This window comes from Sorghum bicolor, chromosome 5 (assembly GCF_000003195.3).
Source record: "Sorghum bicolor cultivar BTx623 chromosome 5, Sorghum_bicolor_NCBIv3, whole genome shotgun sequence".
Lineage (NCBI taxonomy): Eukaryota > Viridiplantae > Streptophyta > Magnoliopsida > Poales > Poaceae > Sorghum > Sorghum bicolor.
The window spans coordinates 10224105-10251001 of record NC_012874.2 but is presented as its reverse complement, the minus strand read 5'-3'; the positions used below and the strand labels follow the sequence as shown (position 1 = coordinate 10251001).

The 26897-nt window shown below is 46.2% G+C and overlaps 1 long non-coding RNA gene across 8 annotated transcripts; it reads right to left on the bottom strand.

Moving 5' to 3' along the window:
• On the bottom strand, positions 5983-23397 carry LOC8076780. Of its 8 annotated transcripts, none has more exons than XR_002453276.1 (7): positions 23270-23397; positions 22233-23160; positions 21643-22043; positions 19509-19568; positions 19004-19235; positions 6468-7908; positions 5983-6347 (listed from the first exon to the last, which is right to left on the bottom strand). It is a non-coding gene; the product is annotated as an uncharacterized LOC8076780 (long non-coding RNA). The 8 variants fall into 8 exon arrangements; XR_002453275.1 differs by having other exon boundaries at positions 5983-6743; positions 7622-7908; XR_002453279.1 differs by having other exon boundaries at positions 5983-6743; positions 7622-7908; positions 19118-19235.

Genomic DNA, 26897 nt, shown 5'->3' with positions numbered 1-26897 from the left:
ATTGTTATGATCCTGTTGCTGCTCCAGGATGGCTGGGTTTACAATTGGCTGAGGAATATATTCCTCCATGAGCCCTCTAACTTCATTAAGGTTCAGGAAATCATTAGGCTATGCAGAGAGGGAGGGTGTGATTATTACTTCAAAAGGATCCAAGGAAGGATCATTAAGGTTTATCTGCTCTTGCAAGTTCAAGTCTGGACCTCCCTCTAGGCCATTGACAATCTGGGCAGCTTGGGCTTGAAGCTGTGCTGGGGCATTGGGCCAGCCCATCCAGGAATTTGCAGGATTGATGATAGGGTTATGCTGCAAAGGGGCCAACAGGATCTGTCCATGCTGTACTAACTCTGGGGGGGTTCTGAATGACTTGTCCCTGCTGATTTTCTTCCTGGCCCTGTTGCTGTCCTTGGTGCTGCATGTTCTGACCAAAGCCCTGAACATTCCCCTGGTTCTGTCCTTGCTGTGGCCGGTCCTGGATAGGTATAGGCTGCCCTAAGCCAAAGAAATCAAAGGGGGTAAACTGCAGCTCATCAATATCTTCTGGAACATATTCCTCCTGTGGTGGCTCTACAGCATTAGGAGCCCTCTGCATCACCTCACACTGGATGGTCCAGGACTGACCAGTTGGGTTGGTTGGATCAGTATAGAGCAGAAACTGTGGAACTTCATGCACACTAGTTACCCTAGCTCTGACCATTACTCTACCAGGGAAATGCTCACTCTCTTCCCACAGAACCACTCTCCCAAAGTCATTTATAGCATTGTGAATGTGTCTTTCAGTCTTATAGTCATCAGGAAAACCCATCATTAACATCCAGACATCATCATTAAAATCAATTGCCCTCCAGTTTACCCTGATCATGCTTCACAAATTTGATTTCAATGTTGCCAAAGACCATTGGACCGAGCTGCACCATGTTATCTCGATCATAAGCATGCCTAAACCGAACATAGGCCTGTCCTAGGTGGCAGGGCATAATGGCATGATACTGCACCCCTCTCTGAGCTAAAAAGGCTCTGATGGTATTCCTAATTATAGCAAAGCTGAGCTCATTACCAGGAAGAGGGCTGAATGTTGCGATGGCGAGGTCCTCATTCATGGCGGGAGGCCGAGAAGGAGCAACAGCTCTGCTCATAAAGACGCGGTCCTGAACATCATTCCAAATGAAGCCTTCTGGGATGAAGGGTCTTGGGTCCGCACGTTGGTACGCCATGTCCAAAGTGGAATGGTGCACCACCGCCGGGCGGAGTTGGTCGGAGGGAGAGGGAGCGGTGGGGTTTACTGTGGAAGGGGAGGAGTGGGGAGTGAAAGGCGAAGGGTCGAGAGCGAGGCCGAGAGTTAATGAAGGCGACGCACCCCCTCCTTCAGGCAGCACAGTGATGGGCTGGCGCGGCGCAGCTTCACCCGCGGCCTAGAGTTGCTGCTCGGGCGACACCGGCTCCGGGAAAACGGTCAAATTGAGATCCGGTGTGCAATACGGCCCGGTCTCGGCGCGCTTCGCCCAACCAGCGCGAGGTGCAGGCCTGTTACTGTTACCAGCATGTTTCCCGGTTTTGACTGCAGGTCGGGAGCGGCAGTAAAATTCGGCGTGGCCCCACTGCATGCAAGCGTAGCACTTGAGAGGCCTACGGCAGTCTACCCTACGGTGCCCAGAGGACAAGCACCTCGGACAGAAGAGACATGCAGGCTTGTCCCTTGGACCCGAATTGCGGCTGCCAGTTGACCCGCCATTGGAGCTCCGTCCGCCATTGCTACGAGCTCCGAGCAGACCAGCCGAGGGCAACAGAGGGGAACGCGGCCGTTGGAGCCTTAGAAACGCCGATCGCCTGCCAAGGGGGATTGCGTTTGCGCCGGTGAGCTTCTGGACCGGTCCAAGGCGAACCGCATCAGCGAAGGTTTTGCGTGGCTGCGGAAGCTGGTTGGGTGGAAGATTGTGTTGCCCTCTACGTGAGGCAACAGCAGGGGACCAAGAGCTAGCCTCTTCAAGCTCAAACAGCCTAAGCTCTCTACGCCAATCAGGGCCACCATTTCCCCAGAGGTGAAAGGTAAGCGAGAACGAAGGACAGGAAAAGGAGCGTAGGTTCACGATGAAGAACCCTACCCTTCTCGAGCAAACGAAGAATTTGAAAGTGCGGCCACCAAGGTGTGACACCCTGAAGTGAGCAGCAGTGCCCCCGATAGCAGCTTGCAGAAGGTGGCCAACAAAAGAAACATCGAGGCGAAACTTGCACCGGCCGAAGGCGGCGACAAGCGCAAAGGAGGAGGGGACCAGCTCCGGAAAGGTGATGGGGAGGCTGAACAGATGGGCGACTTCAGCTTGCACCTTGGCTCCTTCCTCAAACGAAAGCCCAGGGAAGATCATGGTTGCACCGAGGGGGGGAGGACTTACTCGCTGGGGAAGGACCCGAACGATGGTTGGCGAATGACCGGCGGAGAGTTCCCCGACTAGTTCAGGCGACGAAGAGGGGGTCAGCAAGTCGAGAATTGTCACCCAATCGCCATGGCTTCGGGAAGCTTCGATCTACATGGCGAGCAGCAGGTTCCTCCTCAGACTACTGCTAGGCCATTATCTTGGACCTTCGGGCGATGCGTCTTGTTTGGGCGCACGGTTAATCAGGAGACGCTTTGAACTCAGATTTGAATCCTAGCACCACCGTGAAGCTGGAGCTGGAGCAGCCTTTTGGTACGATGAAGCTGGAGCTAGTGGGGGTGGCTTCCAGGGATTGCACCAAATGTTTTTGGCCCATTTTTTTAATTTGTAAAAATTCAAATCACCATCAGTAGTAAAACAAACCGACTGTGATAAGCTACTATCACCGCGGTTGCAAAACCAACTGTGATGAAAATATCATCACCAACGATATATAGCTTACTATCGAGACTAAAAAGCGTGTGTGATGTGCTTTACGAACTGCTTGTGATAGGTCTGAATGTAGTAGCATTTGGTTTCCGGCCAACTACGCCCATCATATTTGTATCAGATATCCAAAAAAGATATATCCGAATTTGTACACAGTGTGAAAGAACACTCAAATATCGACCCGAATAATTGAATATGGGACCCTTCTGTCCGAATGTAATCAGGGTGGTAGATGAGAATTCTCTCCTGATCTTGTCATATTTTTATCTTTTGATCCAACCTTTCTACGCTTTACTCAAGATATCTGACCAATATTTATGAGGGTTTTGTCATGGTATGCCTTTAATGACACTCTGGTCATGAAATGCGGTTACCATAGGAGCCTCAACATACAGCTTCTGTGACAACTAAGCTTTACTAACCTATGATGGTTCTATTTCTTATTAGATTTAGGAGAATTCCTTGCACCTTACCGTGGGCATGAAGAAAGAATCTATATGTATGGTGTTGGTAATGTAGGAACATTATATATATATATATATATATATATATATATAAAATTTACCATATATATAGAAAATTTACCATATATATATAGAAAATTTACCATATATATATAATTTACCCTATATATATATGTGTGTGTGTGTTTTTTAAATAGCGCGCTATTTTTCGCGCTATAGCGCCGCTATAGTGGCTAGAATAAGTCGACGCGAAGTTATACCTCATTTTTACGCTATCAGCGCTATAGCGCGCTATAGCGCCGCTAAACTGAAATAGCGCCGCTATTTGTGCGCTATTGCTGTTTATCTGTGATCATGTTGTCATGCACTTATTTGTTGTGTTGTGCTTATGCATTTATGGTTATGCACTATACAGTCATGCATTATGCTTATGAGTTAGTTATGTATTAAATATTTAAACTGTGAAACACCTATGATTTGTAATTGTGAAATATGATGGTTGTTTGAACTTATTGCTGTCTATTATATATTTTGCCTGTTTCCAAATAAATAGCGCGCTATAGCGCCGTTATAGCGTGGTTATCTACAGCACGCTGCTGTGTACAGCAGCCTCTATAGCGGGGCTATAGCGTAGACGCTATTTTCTATAGCCCGCAACATTGATATATATATATATATATATAATTTTAATGTTTATGTATAGAGTATGTACTTCCATTGGTTTTTTTTTGAGGACTGGGTATGGGGACATATTTGTTTCCTGGGAGTATGTGTACATGAAGTATGCGTGCTTAAGAGTATACAGACATACATATTATATATATTGTACTGGCTTGACGTATGAGTACATACTAGATATACTAATAAATGATTAGCTAGAGTATGCATACATACGTGTTCATGGAACTCTGTAGAGTATATTATGATACAAAATATGGGTAAGTTTAAGGAAAAAAAAAGTATCTCATCCTGCATTCGAGCAGAGCATATTATTTCTAATTGGAAACAAAATCACATGTAAGAAACTATGTTCGAACAAAGTATATGAACTAATACTAGTCCAACATATGTAGTATAGTACGTACTAATAGTATTTGCATTAAAAGAGTGTGAACAGAAATAAAGAGAAAATGTCAAACAACATATACTTCAGAAAAATGTAGAACAATGTATGAGTTGCTGCTACTGTAATCTGAAAAAGTATCTAATGGTAACTCAATCTAATAAAAGTATCCGAGGATGGGGAGGAGACAGAGTAACGAGAAAAATGGGAAAAAAATCAGGATCCAGATGGGGAGGAGACAGAGTAACAAGAAAAATGAGACGCATGCTAGATTGCTAGTTTTGTCGATGTTCATTCAGAGAACATGCTGAAGACTTTGACAAGAACATGGTGGTCGGTTGCTGCCGCCGGTGCGGTGAGGCATATGGCCGGAGGCCTAGTGTCTGGCTTGCTGCATCTGGCATGGTGACCCGTGACCAAAAGATTTATTTTCCTGATAGACTAGCACATGTCCGTGCGTTGCTACGAGAACCTTAAAATATTAAACAGAAACATCTAGTAGCCAAAATAGTTTAATTTTTTATGTGACGTAGTAGTTTGGACAAATGGTGATGCACATTTTCTCAGCAATCAATACATGGTTCTCCACCCGTAGACAGGCGTGCGTTCCTCATTCCTCCTCGCCAGGGACAAATCTAGGAAAATATTTAGAGGGGCTTATTCTACTTTGAGATAGCTTTAGCCCTTTCTCATAGTGCATTAGTGATAAAAATTTGTAGAAAGGGCTCCATGGGGGTCCAGCGCCCATAGGTTGGGGGGCTAGAGCGTCCGCAGCCCCACTGCTAGCTCCGTGGCTGCTTCTTGTTAACACTGCTCCCTTTCTTCTCTGGCTCAGTCTTAACATCTCCTGGACCAGTGGATCTCCATCTAAAATCCCATAGCAAAATAAGACAGTTTGTAAACATGGATCATTTCTCCGTTTCATCACTACATGAGAAATCACTCAATATTTCATCACAAATTTGCCAGAAAATAAATATAAATCTATCTAAAATATGCATATACTACACTTTCCTAAGTAGAAGACCGTAGGTTCGACCCCTACCTGGCGCGCCATTATCGACGAAAACTAGTCGGTAGTCTACCTTGGGGTATACCACGATAGTAGTTTATCGGCAGACAGGTGCGCAAGCTACGAACTTGATGGTGACGCAAGACACAGACAAGGATTTTATCTAGATTCGACCGTCGTGTGGGCGTAATACCTACGTCTTGCGTCTGATTGTATTGTTGTGTGTTGAATTAAATTGTCTAAGGGAGGTCCCTTGCCTCTCTTTATATAGTCTAGAGGGCAGGGTTACAGATCTGGAAACTAATCCTAGTCGGTTACAATTGCCATAGATAATGCGATATTAATTTCTATTCTAACCGACTAGAATCTTGCTTGATCTCCACGTCTTGTTTCCTTGCGCGAAACTCCGAGCAGTTGAATCAAGCCTCGAACTGTCTCGTGATGGACTAAGTCTCCTGGCCCCAAGTCTACCCGTAAAGGTATAGGGGTTTATACCCACACACATCATCATAAGTAATGGGAGGATGAATGCACCATGAAGCAAAGCAAAAGTTCAAGAAAGAACGTATCCACATCCAAGTTGCATGGGTACTAAAAATAAATCATGATGAAGTGATCATATATGTTTTTTTTAAAAAAAGCACCCATGGTAAAAGTCTTTAGTATAAGCAACTAAATGAGTACCGTAGGTGAGTGCTAATTTAACATCTGCAATAAGTAGATAATATATGAAGCTAAAAAGAATCAAATGATCTAACTACCATAATTTTCAGTTCAGTTGGCACTATGTAAACCTAAAACGGGAATGACAAGCTGTTGCTCCGCTGTGATTCTGGTACAGTGGTCGGAGTTCTTGCTTCTTTGATATGCTTCTATCAGCTACAGTGCTCCTGGGTGGGGTTGCTGCAAAAGCCGCCTTAGCCCTGCAGCAGCAATCTCTTCGGAGCAGCCTCATGACGTGCAAATGAAAAAAACACAATCATAATGTCATTGGAAATAAAAGCAACCTGAAAGTTTGTAAATCAATTAAAACAGAAATTGTGAATTCTGATATTTGTTAAGAAAAATACCAATGGGTTCATCGCCTATAGCCTTGATCAAAATTGGTTGATTGATAATGTAAGCCTCGATTTAAAAATGAGTTCATCGCCTATAGCCTTGATCCAAAGTTGGTTTATTGTGTTATTGGCAAGGCTCCTTTTTGTGTTAATCAGGTCTAATTTTGATGGATCTCCAACAAATAGATAATTTAAAATAAGACCAAACCATGCATTATATTTAATAGCAGAAAGGACTCATGCTGTTCTTGGATGTTTTCTCAACATGGCAGAAGCACCAACAATAACCTAAAAAAATGACATCAGAAGCCACAACAAAATGATTGCAAAACAGAGGATCGGTCAAAGTAGGCACAAGTGTGGTGAAAAAACACAGATACTCCCTCCGTCCCAAAAAGAGTGACGTTTTTTACTTTGAGACATCATGTTTGACCATTCGTCTTATTCAAAAATTTTATGTAAATTACAAAATAAATTAATCATGAGCAAAATATCTCTAATGATAAAATAAGTCTTAACAAAATATATAATATTTATGTAAAAATTCTGAATAAGACGAATGGTCAAATAAGATGTCTGAAATTCTAAAACGACACTCTTTTTAGGATGGAGGGAGTATATCCTAGCAATTGTTTGCCTCTGACTGGAATAACAATTGTTTGCCTCTGACTGGAATAACAATGTTGTACCAGACACTGAGACTGCTAGCGTTTGGATAATGTAATCTAATTTTTAGAATGGAATGAAGAGAGGCCATAAGAAAAACGGCCCAAAAATTAAGCTTAACTAAAAATAGAACATATATTCTATTGTTGTATTAGCAGTAGAGCTGGAGTACACAGAATTGCCTCGTCCACCACAATCAGCACTAATTTTAACACATCCACTAACAAAACATTTTTCAAACAATAATCAAAACTGCAGTTATATAAGATAGACATACATTAGCAAAGGAAGTACGATAAGAAAAAAAATAAAAATAAGTATGTTCATGGGTATGTCTGCATTTGCTGGATAATACTATTATCTGACTTTAGAACTTATGGACTGAAGTTCAACTACTTTATGATTGTGAAACACTATGAAGCTGCATGCATACTTAGCAAAAGAAAAGGGGACTGATACACTGCAACAGAGAGTATCTAATTTGTTGAGATGAACAATACCATTCAAAAGATGTGTTCCTGCACGCAGCTAGTCAGGGCAGGGCTGCGCATGTTCCTCGTTGGTCAGCCAGATGGAGTTGTGCGGGGCAGGGCAAGCAGACTCGCAGCAGTGAGGCTCAAGAAGGCAGCCGAGCTCAGGGAGAGGGATTGATAAGGACCTCCTTTGATAAGAGAACGAAAAGGGTACCTGTTATCTGGCAATGGCTACCTGTTATCTGGCAATGGCTACCACAGAATTTCCGATTTGCTCCTTCTCAACCTCTTAGCTTCCAAGATATAAGTATTTCCTTAGAAAGATTACAAACCAAAGATAGGTTATGAAAAAAAAAATAGAAAGCAAAATTTGAAAGAAAAAAATGTTAGAGCACTTCCACGCTCCAGCACACGAACACGCCGCCCAGACGATGGTGACCACGGCGAGATAAACCCTAAAGCACGAAGAACACGAGAAAAATAATGCTGCAAGCAACCGCAGCCAGATCGGTCCTTTGTTCCTTGTATTTATAGAAGTTTTACAGGTTTGATACTTTACAAACCCCCCACGCCACGCCTCCCAAAGTCCGCAACACCGTTTCTCTGCGATGATGCGTTACGTGCGCTCTGCGGAGCCGTGGCGTGAACCAGACCAACTCTTCGGGTTGAGTCTTGACCGAGCACGCCTACGATCAATCTCTACCCCTACCTTAACTATTACAGACTCATGATAACTTGCATCTATTTAGCTAACAAAACACCCCCTAAACTAGATGCACATCGACGACACCCAACGCACTCCTCAGTTCTATGAACTTCACTCGTCCCAGCGCCTTAGTGAAAATGTCAGCAACCTGTTCTCCAGTTCCGACATGCTCCACCTCCACCTTGCCTTCTTCCACACACTCACGAAGGAAGTGAAACTTTGTATCAATGTGTTTACTTCGATCATGATGTACTGGATTTTTGCTGAGAGCAATTGCGGACATATTATCCATGAGTAACTTAACAGTCGTCTCTTTTGTTCCCTGAAAGTCTGCAATCAGTCGGCTTAACCAAATTCCTTGACACGCTGCTGCTGCCGCTGCCACGTACTCCGCTTCACAGGATGATAGAGCAACAATTTTCTGTTTCTGAGATGCCCAAGTTACCAAGCTGCCATTCAGAAAATACCCAACTCCAGTAGTGCTCTTCCTGTCCTCTGAGTCTCCTGCGAAATCGCTGTCGCTATAACCCAGTAGCATAGGTTTTAGCTCAGCTCCCTTCTCATACTTGCAGCCGTAACCCATAGTGCCTTTTAAGTACCTCAGGATACGTTTTACAGCAATCCAGTGTTCTCTTCCAGGTGCTTCCATGTACCTACTCACAACACCTACGGCAAAGTCTGGCCTGGTGTTGATGATGTACCTCAAGCTCCCTATAATGCTTCTGTACTCCGTAGGATTCAAAGGATTCCCTTCTATCTTCTTACTGAGTTTCAGTCGACATTCCATCGGGGTGTCACACGAATTACAGTTGCTCATCCCTGCCATATCAATGATCTTTGCAGCATATGAGCTCTGACACAGTGTAATGCCACTAGAATCTTGCTTAACTTCGATTCCCAAGTAGTAACATAACAACCCCAAATCACTCATATTAAATTTCTTCATCATCTCTGACTTAAAATAATTTGATATCACCTGCACTGGGTCCAGAGATTATCAAATCGTCAACATAAACTCCCACAATCAAGAAAGAGTTTGCATTGCTTCTTCTGTAAACTGCATGATCCAGTTTACTTCTGACAAAACCCAGAGCCAGTAGCTCCCTGTCTAACTTGGCATTCCATGCCCTTGGTGCCTGCTTCAGTCCGTAAAGAGCCTTCCTGAGCTTTAAAACTTTGCTTCCATCACCAACTATGAAACCTGGAAGTTGCTGCACATATACGGTTTCAGTAAGATCAGCATTCAAAAATGCAGATTTTACGTCCATATGGTGAACTTCCCAACCACCCTTAGCTGCTAGAGCCAACAACACTCGTACAGTCTCCATTCTGGCCACGGGAGCATAAACCTCATCATAATCGACTCCAAAATGCTGAGCATATCCTTTTGCCACTAGACGAGCTTTGTGCTTCACTATCCTGCCATCAGGGTCCTTCTTTACTTTGAAGACCCACTTCAAACCGATAGCCTTGTGTTTTGGAGGTAGATCACTGATATCCCAGGTACGGTTTGATTCAATTGCCTGCATCTCTGACTCCATGGCTTTTCTCCAGCATTGCTCGGTCATTGCCTCCTCAAGTGACCTTGGTTCCTCAGCTGCAAGAAAACATACTCCACTATAGTTATAATTCTCAACCGGATCAGTAGCTTCCAGTAAATCAGGAATCGTCCTATATCGGAGTGGGACGCCTTCAGAATCAGCAGATTGCCCAGTAGGCGGTGTGGCCCACTGTATTGCTGGAGTGTGAGGCGGGGTGTTTAAGACACCCCCAGACTGTGGGATTGACAGAGCAGGTGACCCCGGTACAGCTTCATCGGGAACAGGAAGATCAGCATCCGAAGAATCACCAGTATCGTCAAGATCAGCATCCGAAGAATCACCAGTATCGTCTTCAGCGTCTGCTGTCGGATTTCCGACAGTACCGCCCCAATCTACCTGAAACATGTCCGGCGTATCAGCTTCAGCGCCTGGACCTGTCGCCTCGCTCTGACTGCCTCCCCAATCCCATGGTCGTTGTTCATCGAAAACCACATCACGTGTCACCAGCAACTTGTCCTTCACTGGATCATAGACTCGATAGGCTTTCGAGCCGGGCTCATACCCCAGAAAAATACCCCGAACGGACCTGTCAGTTAGCTTGCCAGACCCTGGACCAACTATCTTGGCAAAAGCAGTACATCCAAAAGTCCTCAAGTGCTTGACCCCTGGCTTCTTTCCATACCAAGCCTGATACGGTGTCTGTCCCTGTAGGCTTTTAGTTGGGGATCTATTCAATATGTAGACGGCTGTTGTGACAGCTTCTCCCCAAAACCGAGGTGGCACATTCATACTCTTCAGCAAACACCGCGCCATCTCGACCACCGTTTGGTTTCTCCGCTCCACAACCCCGTTTTGCTGTGGAGTATACGGGGCGGTTGTATTGTGCCTGATCCCATGATCTTCACAAAACACGACAAAAGCTCTACTGTTGAACTCGCCCCCACGATCGCTCCTCAAAGCTTTCAGTCTCCGGCCAGATTCTAACTCAGATGCAGTTCTGAACTTCTTGAAATAAGACAATGCTTCTGCCTTCGACGTCAGCAGCTCAATCCACATAAAACGACTATAGTCATCTACGATGAGCATAAAATAAGATTTACCTCCTGGTGTGGGCGGTGTAATTTGCCCACACAAATCTGTGTGCACCAACTCAAGCCCCGTTGATGCACGCCAGGATGAAACCTGAGGGAAAGGTCTTCTATGATGCTTGCCAAGCGCACAGCCATCACAAACTTGTTCAACCTTTCTGATCAGAGGTAAACCATCAACCATATCTTTGACACCAAGATCACGCAATGCCCTGAAATTCAGGTGCCCGAAGCGAGCATGCCAGCGCCAAGCCTCCTCCTCAATCTTAGATAACAAACATACAGGTGTAGTCAGGTTCACCTTCATGACATAGAGACGATTCTCACACCGCGAGGTTCTCCTGGTTGCTCTCTCTCGAACACCTCCAGTACCCCTTTGTCAATCTCAACTCGGCATCTTGCCTCCTCAAGCTGACCCAGACTGACAATATTGCATCTGAGAGAAGGGATAAAATAGACTTCTATCAGAACTCGGTGCTCCTGGTTCTTGCCTGCAATAGTGACTGCACCAACGCCTTGAATCTTCACCGTCGATCCATCACCAAACCGTACAGCGCCCTGTATAGTTTCATCCAGATCTGCCAGAGAGTCTCGACAGCCCGTCATATGATTTGTGGCGCCTGTGTCAAGTACCCACGCACCTGCATTGTACTTTGCTGGAAACACCCGTTCCTGATTCAGGAACAAATCTTGTCGCCCTGTCTTCACGGACGTCACATTGCTCACCTGTGCAACCAACAGGGCTGGTGCTTTATCCACATCACCGGCAACGTGATGAGCTGCAACATCTTGCTCATCCTTATTTGCCTTCTTATTCAAGCACTCCTTTGCCCAATGTCCAAACACCCCGCACTTTCTGCATCTGCCATTGCGGCGAGGTGTTCCAGTAGATGGATGACAGCCACTATCTCGCTTATCACGATCATTCTTTCCTCCACCGGGTCGAACACCTAGCTTGTTCTTCTTGACGTAATAGCTACCTCCCTTGCTACCTTGGGAGGATGACTCTGAACCCACCATCCGGCTTTTGTTCCTCGTTGCCCACTCCTCCGTAAGAAGAAGTGAAGATTTCATCTTTTCAGCAACTTGCTCGGTCGATGGTTCAAGTCTGTCTTCAGCAGCCCGAAGCCGCCCAACTAGATCTTCAATCGTCAAGGTTTTTAGGTCACAGAACATCTCTATAGTCACCGCCACTTGATTGTATCGTGGTGGCACTACCCGAAGAAATTTCTTGACCACGCGTGTGTCAGTCACGCTACTTTCGCCGAGTCCTTTCAGATCGGTCGCGAGTTTCCCGATTCTCACGGCAAACTCATCTATTGTTTCACCGGTCTTGAATGAGATTGATTCAAACTCTGCCAGCAGTTTCTGTGCATTGACCTCCTTCACCCTCTCTGCCCCTAGACGCATCGACTTGATTGCCTCCCATGCATCCTTTGCTGTCTTCTTATTCAGCAAAAGCGAATGCATCTCAGGCGGCACACCCCGCATCATGGCTCCGAGAGCGAGCCGATCTCGACGACGCTCGACTTTCTTCGGATCCTCAGGCTCGATCGCGTCCCACAGATACATAGCTTCCAGATTGCATTGCACATGCGCAGACCACTCTTGATAATTGGATTTGGACAACATCGACCAGAGCAGATTGCCCGCCGCTTGGTTCCAAGCCCGTTCCATCAACTCTGCGTCTTTGCCGCTGGTGGCCATGGCAAAAGCTTCGTTCTTGACTCCTTGTTCTTCGACCTCGTGAGTACCGTCACCGGTCAGCTTCTACAGATCTCCTCCTCCCTGGAACACACCACCGAAGGCTCTGATACCAATTGTTAGAGCACTTCCACGCTCCAGCACACGAACACGCCGCCCAGACGATGGTGACCACGGCGAGATAAACCCTAAAGCACGAAGAACACGAGAAAAATAATGCTGCAAGCAACCGCAGCCAGATCGGTCCTTTGTTCCTTGTATTTATACAAACCCCCCACGCCACGCCTCCCAAAGTCCGCAACACCGTTTCTCTGCGATGATGCGTTACGTGCGCTCTGCGGAGCCGTGGCGTGAACCAGACCAACTCTTCGGGTTGAGTCTTGACCGAGCACGCCTACGATCAATCTCTACCCCTACCTTAACTATTACAGACTCATGATAACTTGCATCTATTTAGCTAACAAAAAACATTGTGTCCATTTAATCGAACACACTGACTGCAACATCCATGGAAGCATTGACGCCAGCATTGAGCTTGATGGCCACCGCCCACCAGCGATGGCAAGCACACAAGAGCAGGTGGGGTTGGATGTTGCAGATGATCTCTCCCTTGACATTCAGACCTCTGTTGGCCCTTTGTGAATGGGTGCAGGCGCGGCGGAAGGAGACTGCCCTAGCTCCGAGCTTGGCTGCAGAGTCAGTGGCTTGGACTGAATCCTCTCCTCTGAGCTCATCTGTGGAAACTGTTTGTCATCGCTGAAGCGCTTCACGCTGAACGGGACAGTCAGACAAAGGTGACCAATTGTATCTTGAAGTGGTCACCGAGGATGATGGTGACAACGAAGATAACCTAGAGGCCACCCTGGGTTGTGCAGGGTGTGGATGGTTATGGAGCACCACTACCGGAAAACCAACCTTTGCCGAGAGCCACTGAGTTTGCCGAGAGCGAAAACACGGGAGCTCGGCAACCAAGACGTTTGCCGAGAGCAACGCTCGGCAAAGGATGGCTCACGGCAAAGGAACGACTTGCCGTGAGCCAGAATCTCGGCAAACAAAAACGCTCGGCGAACAGGGTCATTTCGACGAGAGGGCCTCTCGGCAAAGAAAGGCTCACGGCAAACTGGGTCTTTGCCGTGAGCTGAGCTCTCGGCAAAAGGCATTTATCGTGCTGCCGTTACCCAGTTTCACGACGTGAGATCTTTGCCGAGAGCCCCGCCGTTAAGGCTCTCGGCAAAACTCTTTGTCGAGCGCCCCTCTCGGCAAAGAGGCTATCCATATTTCATGTGCATATGCATATGTTTCTCTTTTCCCTAATTACTCTCTCCAATTAAATTTATTTATTTTTTCTTTCATTTGCTCTAAACTTTTTTTCTCTACAAATACTACATGTTGTTCAATATTAAATTTTTGTCTAGTTTTATATTTATTTGCTATATAATTAATTAATTGCAAATTTGAACAGTTAGTGTTGTATAGTATACTCTCTCCAATTAAAAATATTGTAATCACTTTTTTCTCTCCTCCCCTCCTCGCCTCTTTTTATATATCTCTTGGATGGACTCTTGGATGAATAGTGAGACAAAAAGCTTCGTCCAAGCTCGGCAGCAACACCCCGACCGAAGGCGGAGGATCCGCGCGAGCGTATGCCCCGAGCAGCGTGAGGCACCGTTGTCGTCCCTCTACACTGAGCGAAGCATGATTGCGTATTTACATGAAGCGGAAGCCGTCAGAGCTCGGTGAGTGCACCAACGTCATGCTCCAGGAAATCCCCAAAAAGCTCAGGTAACCCGCCCCAGCAATTATCATGATTCACTAGGGCACGCCGGCACGGACATGCACACTACAGCCCTCCAATTTATAGGGCACCAGCAGTACATAAAATATAGTTTGAAGTGAAAATGAGATAAACCATTTTGTCTCTTTTTCTTTTCTTCTTTTGGCACATACAAGAATAGAGATTTCAGTTCTCTTTGTTCTAGCAAAGAGGCAGAAGAGTACAATAAAATTTCAAAGAGCTAGTGAGTATCCATTAGAAATTACAAACACTGTTACATACTAATTAGTTTTGGAGTTCCAAACTTTTTCTATAGTCATTTGAGAGCATAAGCTGTAACACGGAAAAAATTTATATTTTTCCGACACCGTTTGCTATTTATGAATTATTTTTAGGGTATTCTTTGCCGAGTGCTTTTTGGAAAAGCTCTCGGCAAAGAACTTTTACCGAGCGCTATTTTGTCAGCTCTCGGCGCAGATTTCTTTTTTTTTCAGAAACGGCCTTTGCCGAGAGCTTCCTGAGCAAGCTCTCGGCAAAGAGTTTTTTATCACAGTTAGGTAAACAAAAGAAAATTAAATTTTTGAAAACATCATGCTTTGCCGAGCATCGGGTCCACGTGGCGCTCAGCGAAACGGCCGTTTGCCGAGCGTCGCTCTCGGCAAACACTTTTTTTATTTTTTTTAAAAAGTAATCCTTTGTCGAGCGCTTGTTCCTGGTGGCTCTCGGCAAATAGATCAGGGGACTTAAGCGATACACGGCCCGGCCCGACTAGCTAACGGACCCTAAACACTGCCCAGTGCCGCGCCCGTGCTAACCGCGCGCCACCGCCGCCCGCTCGCCGTCGACACGCCGCTCATCGCCGGTGCGCCCCCGCCCCCACGTGCTCGCGCCCCTGCCCCCGCGCGCTCTAGCCTCCGTGCGCTCGGGCTCGCTTGCGCCGCCGTGCGCGCCGTCGTTGCCCGCTCGCCGCCGGTGCGCCGCTCGCTACCGGTGCGCCCCCGCCCCCACGTGCTCGCGCCGCTGCCCCCACGCGCTCGCGCCGCCGTGCGCTCGGGCTCGCTTGCGCCGGTGCTGCCCGTGCGCTGCTCGCCGCCGTGGTTCCTGCACTCGCTCGACAGGCTTGCGCCCTGGCTCGGCTCTGCCTCCACTGCGGCCTTGCTGGATCTCAGCCACCGCTGCTTGTGAGTCCCTGCTCTTGGATCTCGGCTAATTGTGCTTACTTGTAGTAGTATTTCTAGAAAGCAGTGTTAATTGTGTATATATACCTTGGTCATTGTTATATACCTTGCTCAGGGAAAGGAATAGGCATATTTCTAGAAAGCAGTGTTAATTGTGTATATATACCTTGGTCATTGTTATATATACCTTGGTCATTGTTATATACTTATGCAGGTCTTGGAAGGTCGTGGTCCCAGGTGCTCACAAAAGGTTGCCCAATGGCATCGTGGGCCTTCTCTGTAGGGAACACTTCCCAGGCATGGTTCACTACAACGAGAAGTACGAGCCGGCCACCACGTATGAGCACTACCTCGCTGCAGATGATGCTCCGGACGCGACGGGCCACACGTATGATAGCGTGCCGGAGCGGATTATATGCATGAGTTTTATGTAAGTCTTCCTCGCACTACTTTGCTCAATACATTGCATTCGCTAGGCTTTCTTGAAGTAGTGTACTAATACATCTTTTCTATATGCAGGACTACTTCAAAGTAGAGGAGGGCTATGAGACGAGGGCGCCCCAGGTGTTGGCCAAATCATGTAGAAAGCGCATCACAGACATGCATTACGAGGCGCGGCTCCAGGCGATCATCGATTACTGTGCCATCTATGAGCTTCGGAAGGTAAAGAAACAAGATGCTAGACTAATGCATCTGACCCGAGAGCAGTACCTAAAGGTAAATATACATCAATATTGATTTCTTCTAAGATTTGGTAGGCTTCAATTCTTCTTATATCTGTCAATGTACTTGATGTCGTGCAGGTGCCTCCTAGCTGGTGCGCCAATAAAACGTTGGCTTGGGAGAAGATGGTCGACGAGTGGCTGAGTGAACAGTGGGCTAATAGCCACACTGTCCTCCGAGACCGGCGTATGATGATGCAAGGTGTATCCCACCACCAGGGCAACCTTAACATCGATGAATACGGGGCTAGATGGGTAGGTGACTTGGTGTAGCTTCATTTATTATTTCAAACGCTTATTCTTGCATTCCTATTATTAATTGTCTTGCTGTTTTTCTCGCAGTCGGCTGCACATCAAAACCAGCCATGTGGACGGCTCAAGGCATGGGTTTTGTCCCACAAGGACAAGGCGACCGCAAACATTGATTGGAATCCGGACAATGACCCAGCTGAGTCGTACACCAACACCAGCATCCCTGAGATTGTCAGTCAGTACACCGAGGCAGCAAGGACGGTCCATGGGGAGGGGTTCGATCCGCACACCGCGGACCTTGACAGTGACATCGTCATGAGGGTGGGAGGAGGCAAGAAGCGTGGGCGGTACCTCATCGGCAACAGCACGCTTGACCCGCAAACCACTCCCACTCTCTCACAGGTTCGGGCAAGCAGCAGGAGCGATAGCGTGCCCATACGCCCAAGGGTGGACACTTCGACGCATCGTGTTGCTGCACTACAGGTTATTTCTGTTTTATTCATCGTTCATTGGTTTTTACATTCCTCGAAATTGCTTGTAACAATGCGGTGAAAAATTATAGGCCCAGGTGCAAGCGCTAGAGGAGCATAAGGCTATGATGGAGGAAGCGCAGCGGAGGGAGCGAGAGTTCCAGACACAGAGGTTCGACGCCTTGGCTCAGTACGTGGCAAGCCTTGGCCTCACGATGGGTCGTCCAGCGCCACCAGAGTTGTTCGCTCCTCCACCTTACCCACAGCCACCTTACGTGAGTTCAACTTCTCTAACAAAACGTCTTTATTGTGCATGTCGAACATCGTGCTGTTCATATGTGATGGGATGCCTTCGTGCCATTGATATATATGTGTCTCGGCCATCGTGCCGTTGAGATGTGGTGGACGGCCATCGTGCCGTTAGTTTTCTTGCAGGTTTTGGAAACCCCAGGTATAGGGGAGGTGCTGCCGAATTTTTTATGTGTCTAGGCTTAGATTACAAATTTATAACTAGTTCTGTAAATTTTTGACTTTACTAAGCCTAGATTACAATTTTATGCCTTAGTATAAGTACTAATTTTTCTTCTCCTTTGTGCAGGTTCAATCGGCGGGTTCGAATGAGGTGCCTCCGTCCGGAGGGTTAGCGAATCCACCACTTCTACAGCTTCAGCCACCGTCGAGTGGGTCGGGGTATGGGTATCCACCACGTGCGCCTCCGTCGCAGCAGCCGCCTCCAGGAGGGGCAAATTGGGATGCATGGCAGCAGTGAACTTGTGGATGTTGTGAAACTTTGAGATACTTTGTGATATTTTGAGATAATGTGATGGACATGGTGTGGATATTGTGATACACTTTGTTAATATATGTGATGGACATGTTGGTTTTGCAATTTGAGTTGGATGTGTTATATCTGTTAATTGTTAATATGTGTTTTATCTGTGAATAATAGCTGGAATCAAAACAGAATAAAAAAAAAGCTCTCTGGAGCCTTTGCCGAGAGCTAAACGTTTGCCGAGAGCCGGAACTGCACGACTCTCGGCAAATCCTGGACCTTTGTCGAGAACAAGGCTCTCGGCAAAGAGTCACTTTGCCGAGAGCCAAGCTCTAGGCTCTCGGCAAAGTAACTGTTTGCCGAGAGGCGGGCTCTCGGCAAAGCCCAGTAAAAAAATGGCAGAATCCTTCTTTTATTTTTTTTAAAAGTCTTTGCCGAGCTGGGCTCTCAGCAAACCTCAGTATAAAATAAATTTTGCAAAACAGCTCGGCTGCCATTCTTTTTCTTTTTTTAAAAAAAATACTATTTGCCGAGCGGGGCTCTCGGCAAAGAAGTTCGAAAAGTTGTCAGAACTGACCGTTAACGGTCGTTTTGGCCGTTACTAGCGCTAACGTTCGCCGAGAGCTATAGTTTGCCGAGAGGTGGACTCCATGTGCTCGGGAACAATTTTCCCGAGAGTGGCTCTCGGCAAACGATCCTTTGCCGGTAGCTTGTTTGCCGGCGTTTCTTTGCCGAGAGCTGCTCTCGGCAAAAAAGTTTGCCGAGTGTGTTTGCCCATTTGCCGAGCGTTCTAAGCTCTCGGCAAAGGACTGGAATCCAGTAGTGCACTGGTGCTGCTAGCCATCTGCGTCGTGCGCCAGGCGAGGACACTGCCGCTTCTCCATGAGGGGTCGCAACGGGCGGTGGAAAGAAAAGTTTAGGGCTATTCCCTTATGTCTCTTCCTCTCTTCTGTGCCGCCGCCCTCTCCCCTTCCTGCGCCACCTCTGCTGCCAGTGGCACCCTCTCCCCAAGCCGGCCCTAGGGCTCCCTACTGGTGTACTCATGACACAAAAAGAAGATCAAACAATAGGATGGCTCATCTTAATCTTTTTTTTTGGACAACGGAGACCGTCAGACTGAGCTTTGGTGATTTGTTTGCCGAACGTCCAATGCAATTTCAATCCAGAGAGACGGATAAATTCACATGATGAGGTCATCTTACCATTCTAATGCTAGAATTGAAGTATGCTAGAAGCATAATAATCAGAAACATGACGTAATATGCCAGCTTCATCTATAGGGGCCAAAGCCCCTCCAGATTACTCAAAAAAAATACCCGATTATCCGAAGTTGCAATGAAGCCTTGGACATGTGTTTCGTAACAGTGAGACAGTACATCCATCAACACTCATCAGCCAAACTTTTATGTCTTTGTCTTTACTCAAAGCTGAAATCTGTACATAATGAGAATACACAATCAGTTTATATACATATATGATAAAATGTGTTGCTAGACAAAAAACTTGAAATGTTGTTAAAGACTTCTGTATATTCAATACATCTAACTAATAGCCCCTTGAGAAGAATTGAGCTGAATTGTCAAATTTTGTGTGACCAAATTTGTTTCTTGTTCAGGATATTACTAGATTTACTAACCAGACAACAAATTGCTTACTTCAGTCACATTCAAAATAAATGCAATTATTTGAAATTGACTGAAAAATTACCATTTCCATTGGCAGTGGCCACCTTCTAGCAGTTCTAAAATTAGACCATTATTAATAAGCCTACAAAGAACATGAAAAGGTTGAGAACACCAAACCTCTCTTTGAAAATTCAATTCTTCTGTTAGTAAGTAAAAACTGTATTCCTTGTAGAGATAATTTAAGTAGCTGTGTATGGGAAGCAATGTTTTCAAGGCGGTAAGGCGAGGCGTGGCGAGTGACTACCACCTTACGCTTAAGCGAGTAAGGCATAAGGCGAGGCGACGCCTTACCAACTAAAGAAAATTTTAAAACAGCAGCTGAGAGCAGTATATAGATGCTAAAGAAGAAAGGAAGGAAAAAAGAAAAAGGAAGCAGTAATAAGTGGTCTGGCCCAGCCCACGTGCACCAAGCAGCCCATGTGTCCCTCACCCTAGTAGCCCTAGCGCATGTCTTCATCTCTCTCCCGCGCTGCCACTGTCGCAACTCTGTTTTGACTTCGGTCTCCACCCATCTCGGTCTCTTCCCTCCCATTCCGCCTCCGCCTCCACCCACCTCTCTCTCTCTCTCTCTCTCTCTCTCTCTCTCGATGGAGGAAGAGGAACAGAGGAAGCGGGATGCTGCAGGCCAGTACCGATTGGGGGAAGATGGCCATGGCCCGCAGGCGGCCGCTCCTTGCCACGGCCCGCACAGGCGGCCACACGGCTCGACGGTGGCCGGTCAGCAACTTCTCTCGTCAGCTCAGGCGAGCTGCAGCTTCTGGTTCCCCTCCCGCTCTCTTGCTCACTGCTGCGGAATCTTCTGTGCGCCTGCTCTCTCCCTCCCGCTCTCCTGCTCACTAGTGTGGAATCTAAGGCGAGTCGTCTGCTATGGCATCGTGTGTGCAGCGCCTTGGCGCTTAAGCGACGCCTAAGCGACGCCTTGAAAACACTGATGGGAAGGAAGCAAAACTTGGTCTATGAGTGACAAGCTAGAATCAGTTGACCATTTATTTTTCAATATCTAATAGTTATCAGATAGGACTGCTACTTGGAATGAAGTAAAAGTACCATCCATCAAGATGTTTGGTTGCTACAAGACTATATGGCAAGCCAGGCCTTTCTTCCGAAAAGAATAACAAACTGATTGGATGTAGAGGATTTAATCTTTTCCTATGGTATATGTTCTCCCTAATCTGTATGTAGCATTAGTATTGATTAATTGAAAATTTTAAACTTACTGAAGAAGTTCCAAACCTTTATGAACTTGTATCTATCTGCGAGCCTGCATGCCACTTACAATAGAATCTAAATAGAATTTAGGTCTCACCAGCATGAGACCAAACTCTGGGATTACATTTGTTTATTATGGTGACTATTCTATGTTGTCCATAATAAAGGAGACACGAGTGATATGCTCTTCTTCGAAATGAAAAGGTTTTTTCAACATAACAGAGTTCAAACTTTCGAAAGAAGGGATCATTAATTTTTTTAAATATTTTGTTCAGATGCAACGCAATGGAGCAAAAATAATAGCAAATGTGCTATTTTCAGAAATGTGCATCCCTTGAAAAAGAAAAGTTAAATCAAAACACCGAACTTGGGGGGAATAAATACTTCTTCACATATGAGATCAAGGTCAGATTGGTGTCTTAAGCAACTGCAGAGGAACAGAGCAAAGAAAAACTGAAAGGAAAAAGGAAACGAAACGAAAAGAAAAGAAAAAATTCTGATACATAAGTGATAAAGAAGTTATGCACAACTTCCCTAGAAAAAGAAAGATAATTGAAGCTCATAAGTCTGCTTAGAATAATAAACATGTAGACATTTGTGATATAATTCAAAAACTTATCAGCAATTGAAAATGTAGCCAGAGCAGCCCATTTCAGTCGTCTGTGTCCATACCAAACTAATCAACAAATCAAACATTCAGAAGTCAGAACTACTGTAGATATTAGCATATTGTCTTACTGCATGTATCATGCAATTCAATGTTCAGATACGTTGATGCTATCTGTCAACAAAATGTCCATACAACACAAAGTTTAAATTTATCTCTAACTTAGCATAATAGATCCTGCCATTCACAATTTAGAGCATACTTTCTTTCACACAAATGAATGTGATGGTAAATGTTCAAAAAAATATAGAAGCACAAGGAGCATTGCCAGTTAGCTTACATATGTTATATGTAGACAGGAACTTCAAAACTTTGAGAACGCTATCATCAACTACTTCACACTTGAGCTCCACTTTCATAAGGTATTCTGAAATAGCAGCTGATCTCTTTGTCGAACTGACACATAGTTTCATCTCCGCTTTAGGTTGTGTCATCTCACAGAACAAAAACATTTCAGTAGGATCAACTGATATCTAATAATTCTACTATGCAGGCATTAGGCCTTTATAAAGTGTGAACCTCTGGGCGAAGTTGAAGAGTGAGCTTCTCTAGAATGGGTGAGTGTTTAAGGATACAAGCTAATAAACGGAAGTCATCAGGCACACACCAATAGTCATTGAGCAACAAGGTCTTTAGCTTTCAAAACATGGGGCACCATCTCAAATCCCTTTTGAAAATAAACTGCATAAATAGCAAGAAAAAAGGATGCAGCAGTTGTCATTATGAACATGACGATTCAAGATTAGCCATTGGTGATGGCAATGCATGCAAAACAACAAAGGCTACCTTGTGATATCTATCAAATCGCATGAATGATAAGAGATAATTCAGAGTTCAGCAGAGAGGTATGGTATGAAATTGTGGGTATACCGTTTTAGATTTAGAAATCAACGCCAAATTCTTAGCCTCTGACAAACCATTCAGGAGAACACTGTTGCTACTACCATCAGCCATGTTATCAGAATTATCACAGGACTCACAGTCGCAAGTCTCATGGTTTGCACCATTGCAGCGATCTGTACACTCCTCATCTATTCTGACAACTGCCTCCACTAGCAATGGCATGCTATAAAGCAGGGGAGTCCTCTCACGGAGGTAATCAAGATGCAGTGAAGCCAGATTTGGGGCATAAATGTGAATGCGGGAATCACTGCTGAGCACAGAATCATTGATTCGCAGATATTTGATGGAGTCAGACGAGATCTTAGTGACCAAAGACAAATCACAACAGTCAATCTCTAGATATTCCAATGTTGGACATCTTGAGAAATTAACCAATCTGCTGTGCACCCTCACACCATCAAGCTCCAGCCTGCTCAGACACAAGAGGTAGGTTGTCTAGTTCAAGCCACGGATCGCTTGGAATGTCACCAAGTATACAGATCCTTAGCATCCGAGCTCTGCACATCACAGCCTGCCGGAACTAGAGGTTCACGTGGCGCACATCGTCCCCGCCGCTGAAGCCTCCAATTGTGAACTCGCATGTGTCAAGAGGCGAGCCTTGGCGGAGGACCAGCAGATGATTCACTAGGCTCCGGAGCTCCTCCACGGACATTGGATCTTTGTCAAGGGGGCGCCCGATGCGCAGGCCTGTGGCGGATTTCCAGAGGTGGCGCCAGCGCCGGGCGAGCACAGACGTCTGCACAGCCTTAGCAGACGGCAGAAAGCCGAGTATGTGCTGGAGGACGCCGTCCGGCAGGGCGTTTATGGTGCCTCCGCCCCCAGCCACCGGAGGCACTGCCCTCTTGGCCGGTTGCACCGGAGGCATTCCGTCGAGCAGGCGGCGGGCGTCAATACTCTGTGGGACAAGAAACGATTAGAAGACGTGTGAGTCCGTGGAGCCGGGGCAAACCGAGAAGACAAGAGGAGGACGGAAAGCCTTGCAGGGTGGCGCATGGCAGCCTCACCTTGCCGGCGCCGGCTGCAACGGTGGTATCGCGGCAACGCGCGGCGGCTTCACGTTGCGAGGAGCTGCATAGAACAGCGGCAGGACGGGGATGGGAAATGGAGGAGACGAGCAGAACAGAAATTGGGGGATTTTACTGGCAACTGCTGGGCACCGACAAAATGGCCCCACATTACATCCAAGCTACCACATCTGCCGGCTTCCAATACAATTTAAAATTTAAGTATAGATAAGTATAGATATTCGTATTCACTTCCATTTCTGATATGTATACACAATTGATATTAAATATAGATATTCATATAAGATATCTACTTCTCATCTATCCAATTCCAAATATGTATTTAACTGTTATTTGTATTCACGATTGTATTCACGATGAATATGCACATGATAAAATATTTAAAAGCTAATTGGGAACTTCGTGTGCAACTTATGCGATCCATTTTTTTACAATTTGGTCTTTTTTTAAGAAAAATTTCTTTTAGACTCTAAATTGACAAAAACTCAGTTTTGGACTAGGGGTCGACGCCGTGCTTCACGGCGTCGAGGTTACACGTCTCGACGCCATGAATCACGGCATCGAGCTCCCTGGCCCGAGCTCAGCGTGGCGTCTGCGTGGCAGTTTACGTGGCAAAAAAAAATACTCGACGCCGTGGATCACGGCGTCGAGCTCGACGCCGCAGATCACGGCGTCGACCTATGAGCGAGCCGTCCCAGGCCTCGGCGAACTCCGGCCATCCTATCGATGCCGAATGTTTTGAGCCTCGGGGCATATGTATCCTCCCTCTGCAACAACGTTGGATGTATCCTAAGATTCGTGCCACGTTTTTGTATTAACTCATATGTGCTTGAATTAGCCCGCACAAGCTCTGTGACACCTATGTCAGCTTTATTACAGAAAGCTGCAGCATGGAGCGGTTGGGAGGTGCTCAGCTCAGCTACAGTATGTGTATTTATTGGTTTTACTGTTCCTGTAGCAAGTCTTTCCTTCCCCAGTGTGAACTGTTCTTCCTTTGAGAAGCCATCTAGAATGTGGTGCGAGTCCGAGGCGCCTCATGTTTCTCTTCTAAAAGCTTTCCTCTTTCTCTCCCACGCGCATGGAGCAGGCATGGAGGAGGCCTTGCTCGTGGCGCACGGAGGAGGCTGCGCCGTCGCCGCCTGCGCTCGTAGTCTGCATCTCCGTCGCGCCCGTGGTCTGCATCACCGTCGCATCATAGGTCGACATCGGGAACATCGCGCACAACATAGCGGAGCGCGCCGCCTGCTCGCTCATAGGTCGACGCCGTGATCTGCGGCGTCGAGCTCGATGCCGTGATCTGTGGCGCCGAGCTCGACGCTATGATCCACGGCGTCGAGTTTTTTTTACCACGTAAACCGCCACGCAGACGCCACGCTGGGCTCGGCCAGGAAGCTCGACGCCGTGATCCATGACATCGAGATGTGTAACCTTGACGCCGTGAAGCATGGCGTCGACCCTCTGGGTCCAAAAGTGAGTTTTTGTCAACCAAGGGTCCAAAAGAGAACTTTCTTCAAAAAAAGAGCTAAATTATAAAAAATTGGGCTTATGCAACCACCAATTAAGGCCACAGGATCTAGATCTAACGTGTGAGGTTTTTTTCACTTCAACCCTACCATCTGAATACACAGGGTTAGATTTAAACCCACAGGTAGTGGGGTTTAAGTGAAAAAACCTCAGACGTTGGATCTAGATCATGCGGTCTTAATTGGTGGTTGTATAGGTTGCACACGAAACTGAGTTGTATATGATACGTTGCCAAGTTAATTTTACTATGACTAATGATATTAGTTTTAGTATTCACTACTACGATTGACTCTTCACTGCTGAAGTATTAAAGCGTTGGTGTGATACTTTCACCGTCGGTTGGACCGAGTGTGTGTCCTCCTAAAACATGAAACCGTTTGTGGAAAACCATCCACGCGGCGGTGGTAGTGCGATTGAATTCCATCGTCATTTTGAACACCGAGCCGAATGAGATAGATGTTATTACCACCAGCCCTAAATGACTGTTTAGTGAAATAGCTATAAATATAAAGTTATTGTCGTGTGGCCGTACATGACCGTCCAGTGAACCGGCGGTAAATACAGAAGGTGAGTTATTTCCCAACTACTCACAACACAATTATCTTCCACTTCTCCACCTTCAAGGGTTGGCACATTGTTCCTCTCTTGCACACCTCACATCGTGCCACCACCAGCTGATGCATTGTTTCTCTCTCCATTGCACGTCTTGCGCCGCACAGACACCAGATCCAAAGGCAAGGTTATGATTTCGCACTTCACTGATGGATCTTTGTTGGATTATTTTTTCCTTTGGATCTCGCTAATAAGAAATGGATCTTTGTCGCAGGCTCTTTCAAATGGAGGCGGCTCCCAAACAGGAACGGAGTTGAGAGCCTCATAGCCAATCTCCTTCTCGACATTCTCCACTACCTCCCGCCTCGCTCCTTGAAATCATGCAAATGTGTCTGTCGCTCCTAGAACTGCCTCATATCCGACAACCATCAGGTGCTACCCTAGATTGTGCCTGGCTTCTTCTACGATAGTGAGAACTGTAATCAAAACTTCAGCATCGTCATCCCTGGTGTACGCCTCCCATCCTTGCAATTTTTGCCTTTCCACATTGGGAATGTAGCTATCTCAGATTGCTACAACGGCCTCATCCTATGCTAGTGCTTTGATGAGGCTCATGAACACCACTATGTTGTCTGCAATCCAATTAACCAAAAGTATCAAACTCTGCCGCCTAGCACCCATGATGTTGCCCATGTTGTTGGTGAGGCTCGCTTGGCACTCGATTTGACGGCCTCCTCGCACTTCCATGTTATTGAATATGTGGATGTCGAGGCTTTGTGCGCAGGTGTGGGTATCTTCTCATCTCAAACTGAGCATGGATTTACAAGGAATCTCAATGGTTCGATGGTACAGATGTGACATTATACAAACAACAAAGTGTGTTTCTTAACGGTAGTCTGTACATTTTTGGGATTGGGAGGTACTCTATGGTACTTGCTATGGATATGGAGGGAAACACATGGAGGACAAATTGATAGGCCTACCGGTATGTGCCACTCCCTACATCAAGCTCAGGGTCACTTGTGTGTATGTACCGTTGATGGCCCCAACGAATCTAGCCATTCAATCTAGATCCTTGAAGACTATGGTACTAATAATTAGACATTAATTAAAGCATACGGTCACCTCACAGCTAGTGTTCCGGAACATGGATACTATATTTAGTTTCCAAGATTTTTTTTTGATTGGAATTCGTATTCCATTACTCAACCACGTCGGCTAAATCGCCTGACACCAAATCTCTGATACAAAGAGGCACTCCGGCCAGCACCAATGGTGCAGAGTCACTTCTACTTTTCCCTAGCGAAGCAAGCTCATGCGCTACTTTATTACAATCGCGTGGAACATGTGAAATTCTAACAGAAATTGAGCTTTCTGCTAACAGAAGTTTGAGTTCATGGACGATGCCGCCCACCATCGCCAACCTGAAATCGTCCCCTTGCATCGCCCAGACCACATGTTGGGCGTCAGTTTCCAGGATGAAGTGGCTCGCTCCCAATGACAGAGCGGCTTTTGCTCCTTCCAGACACGC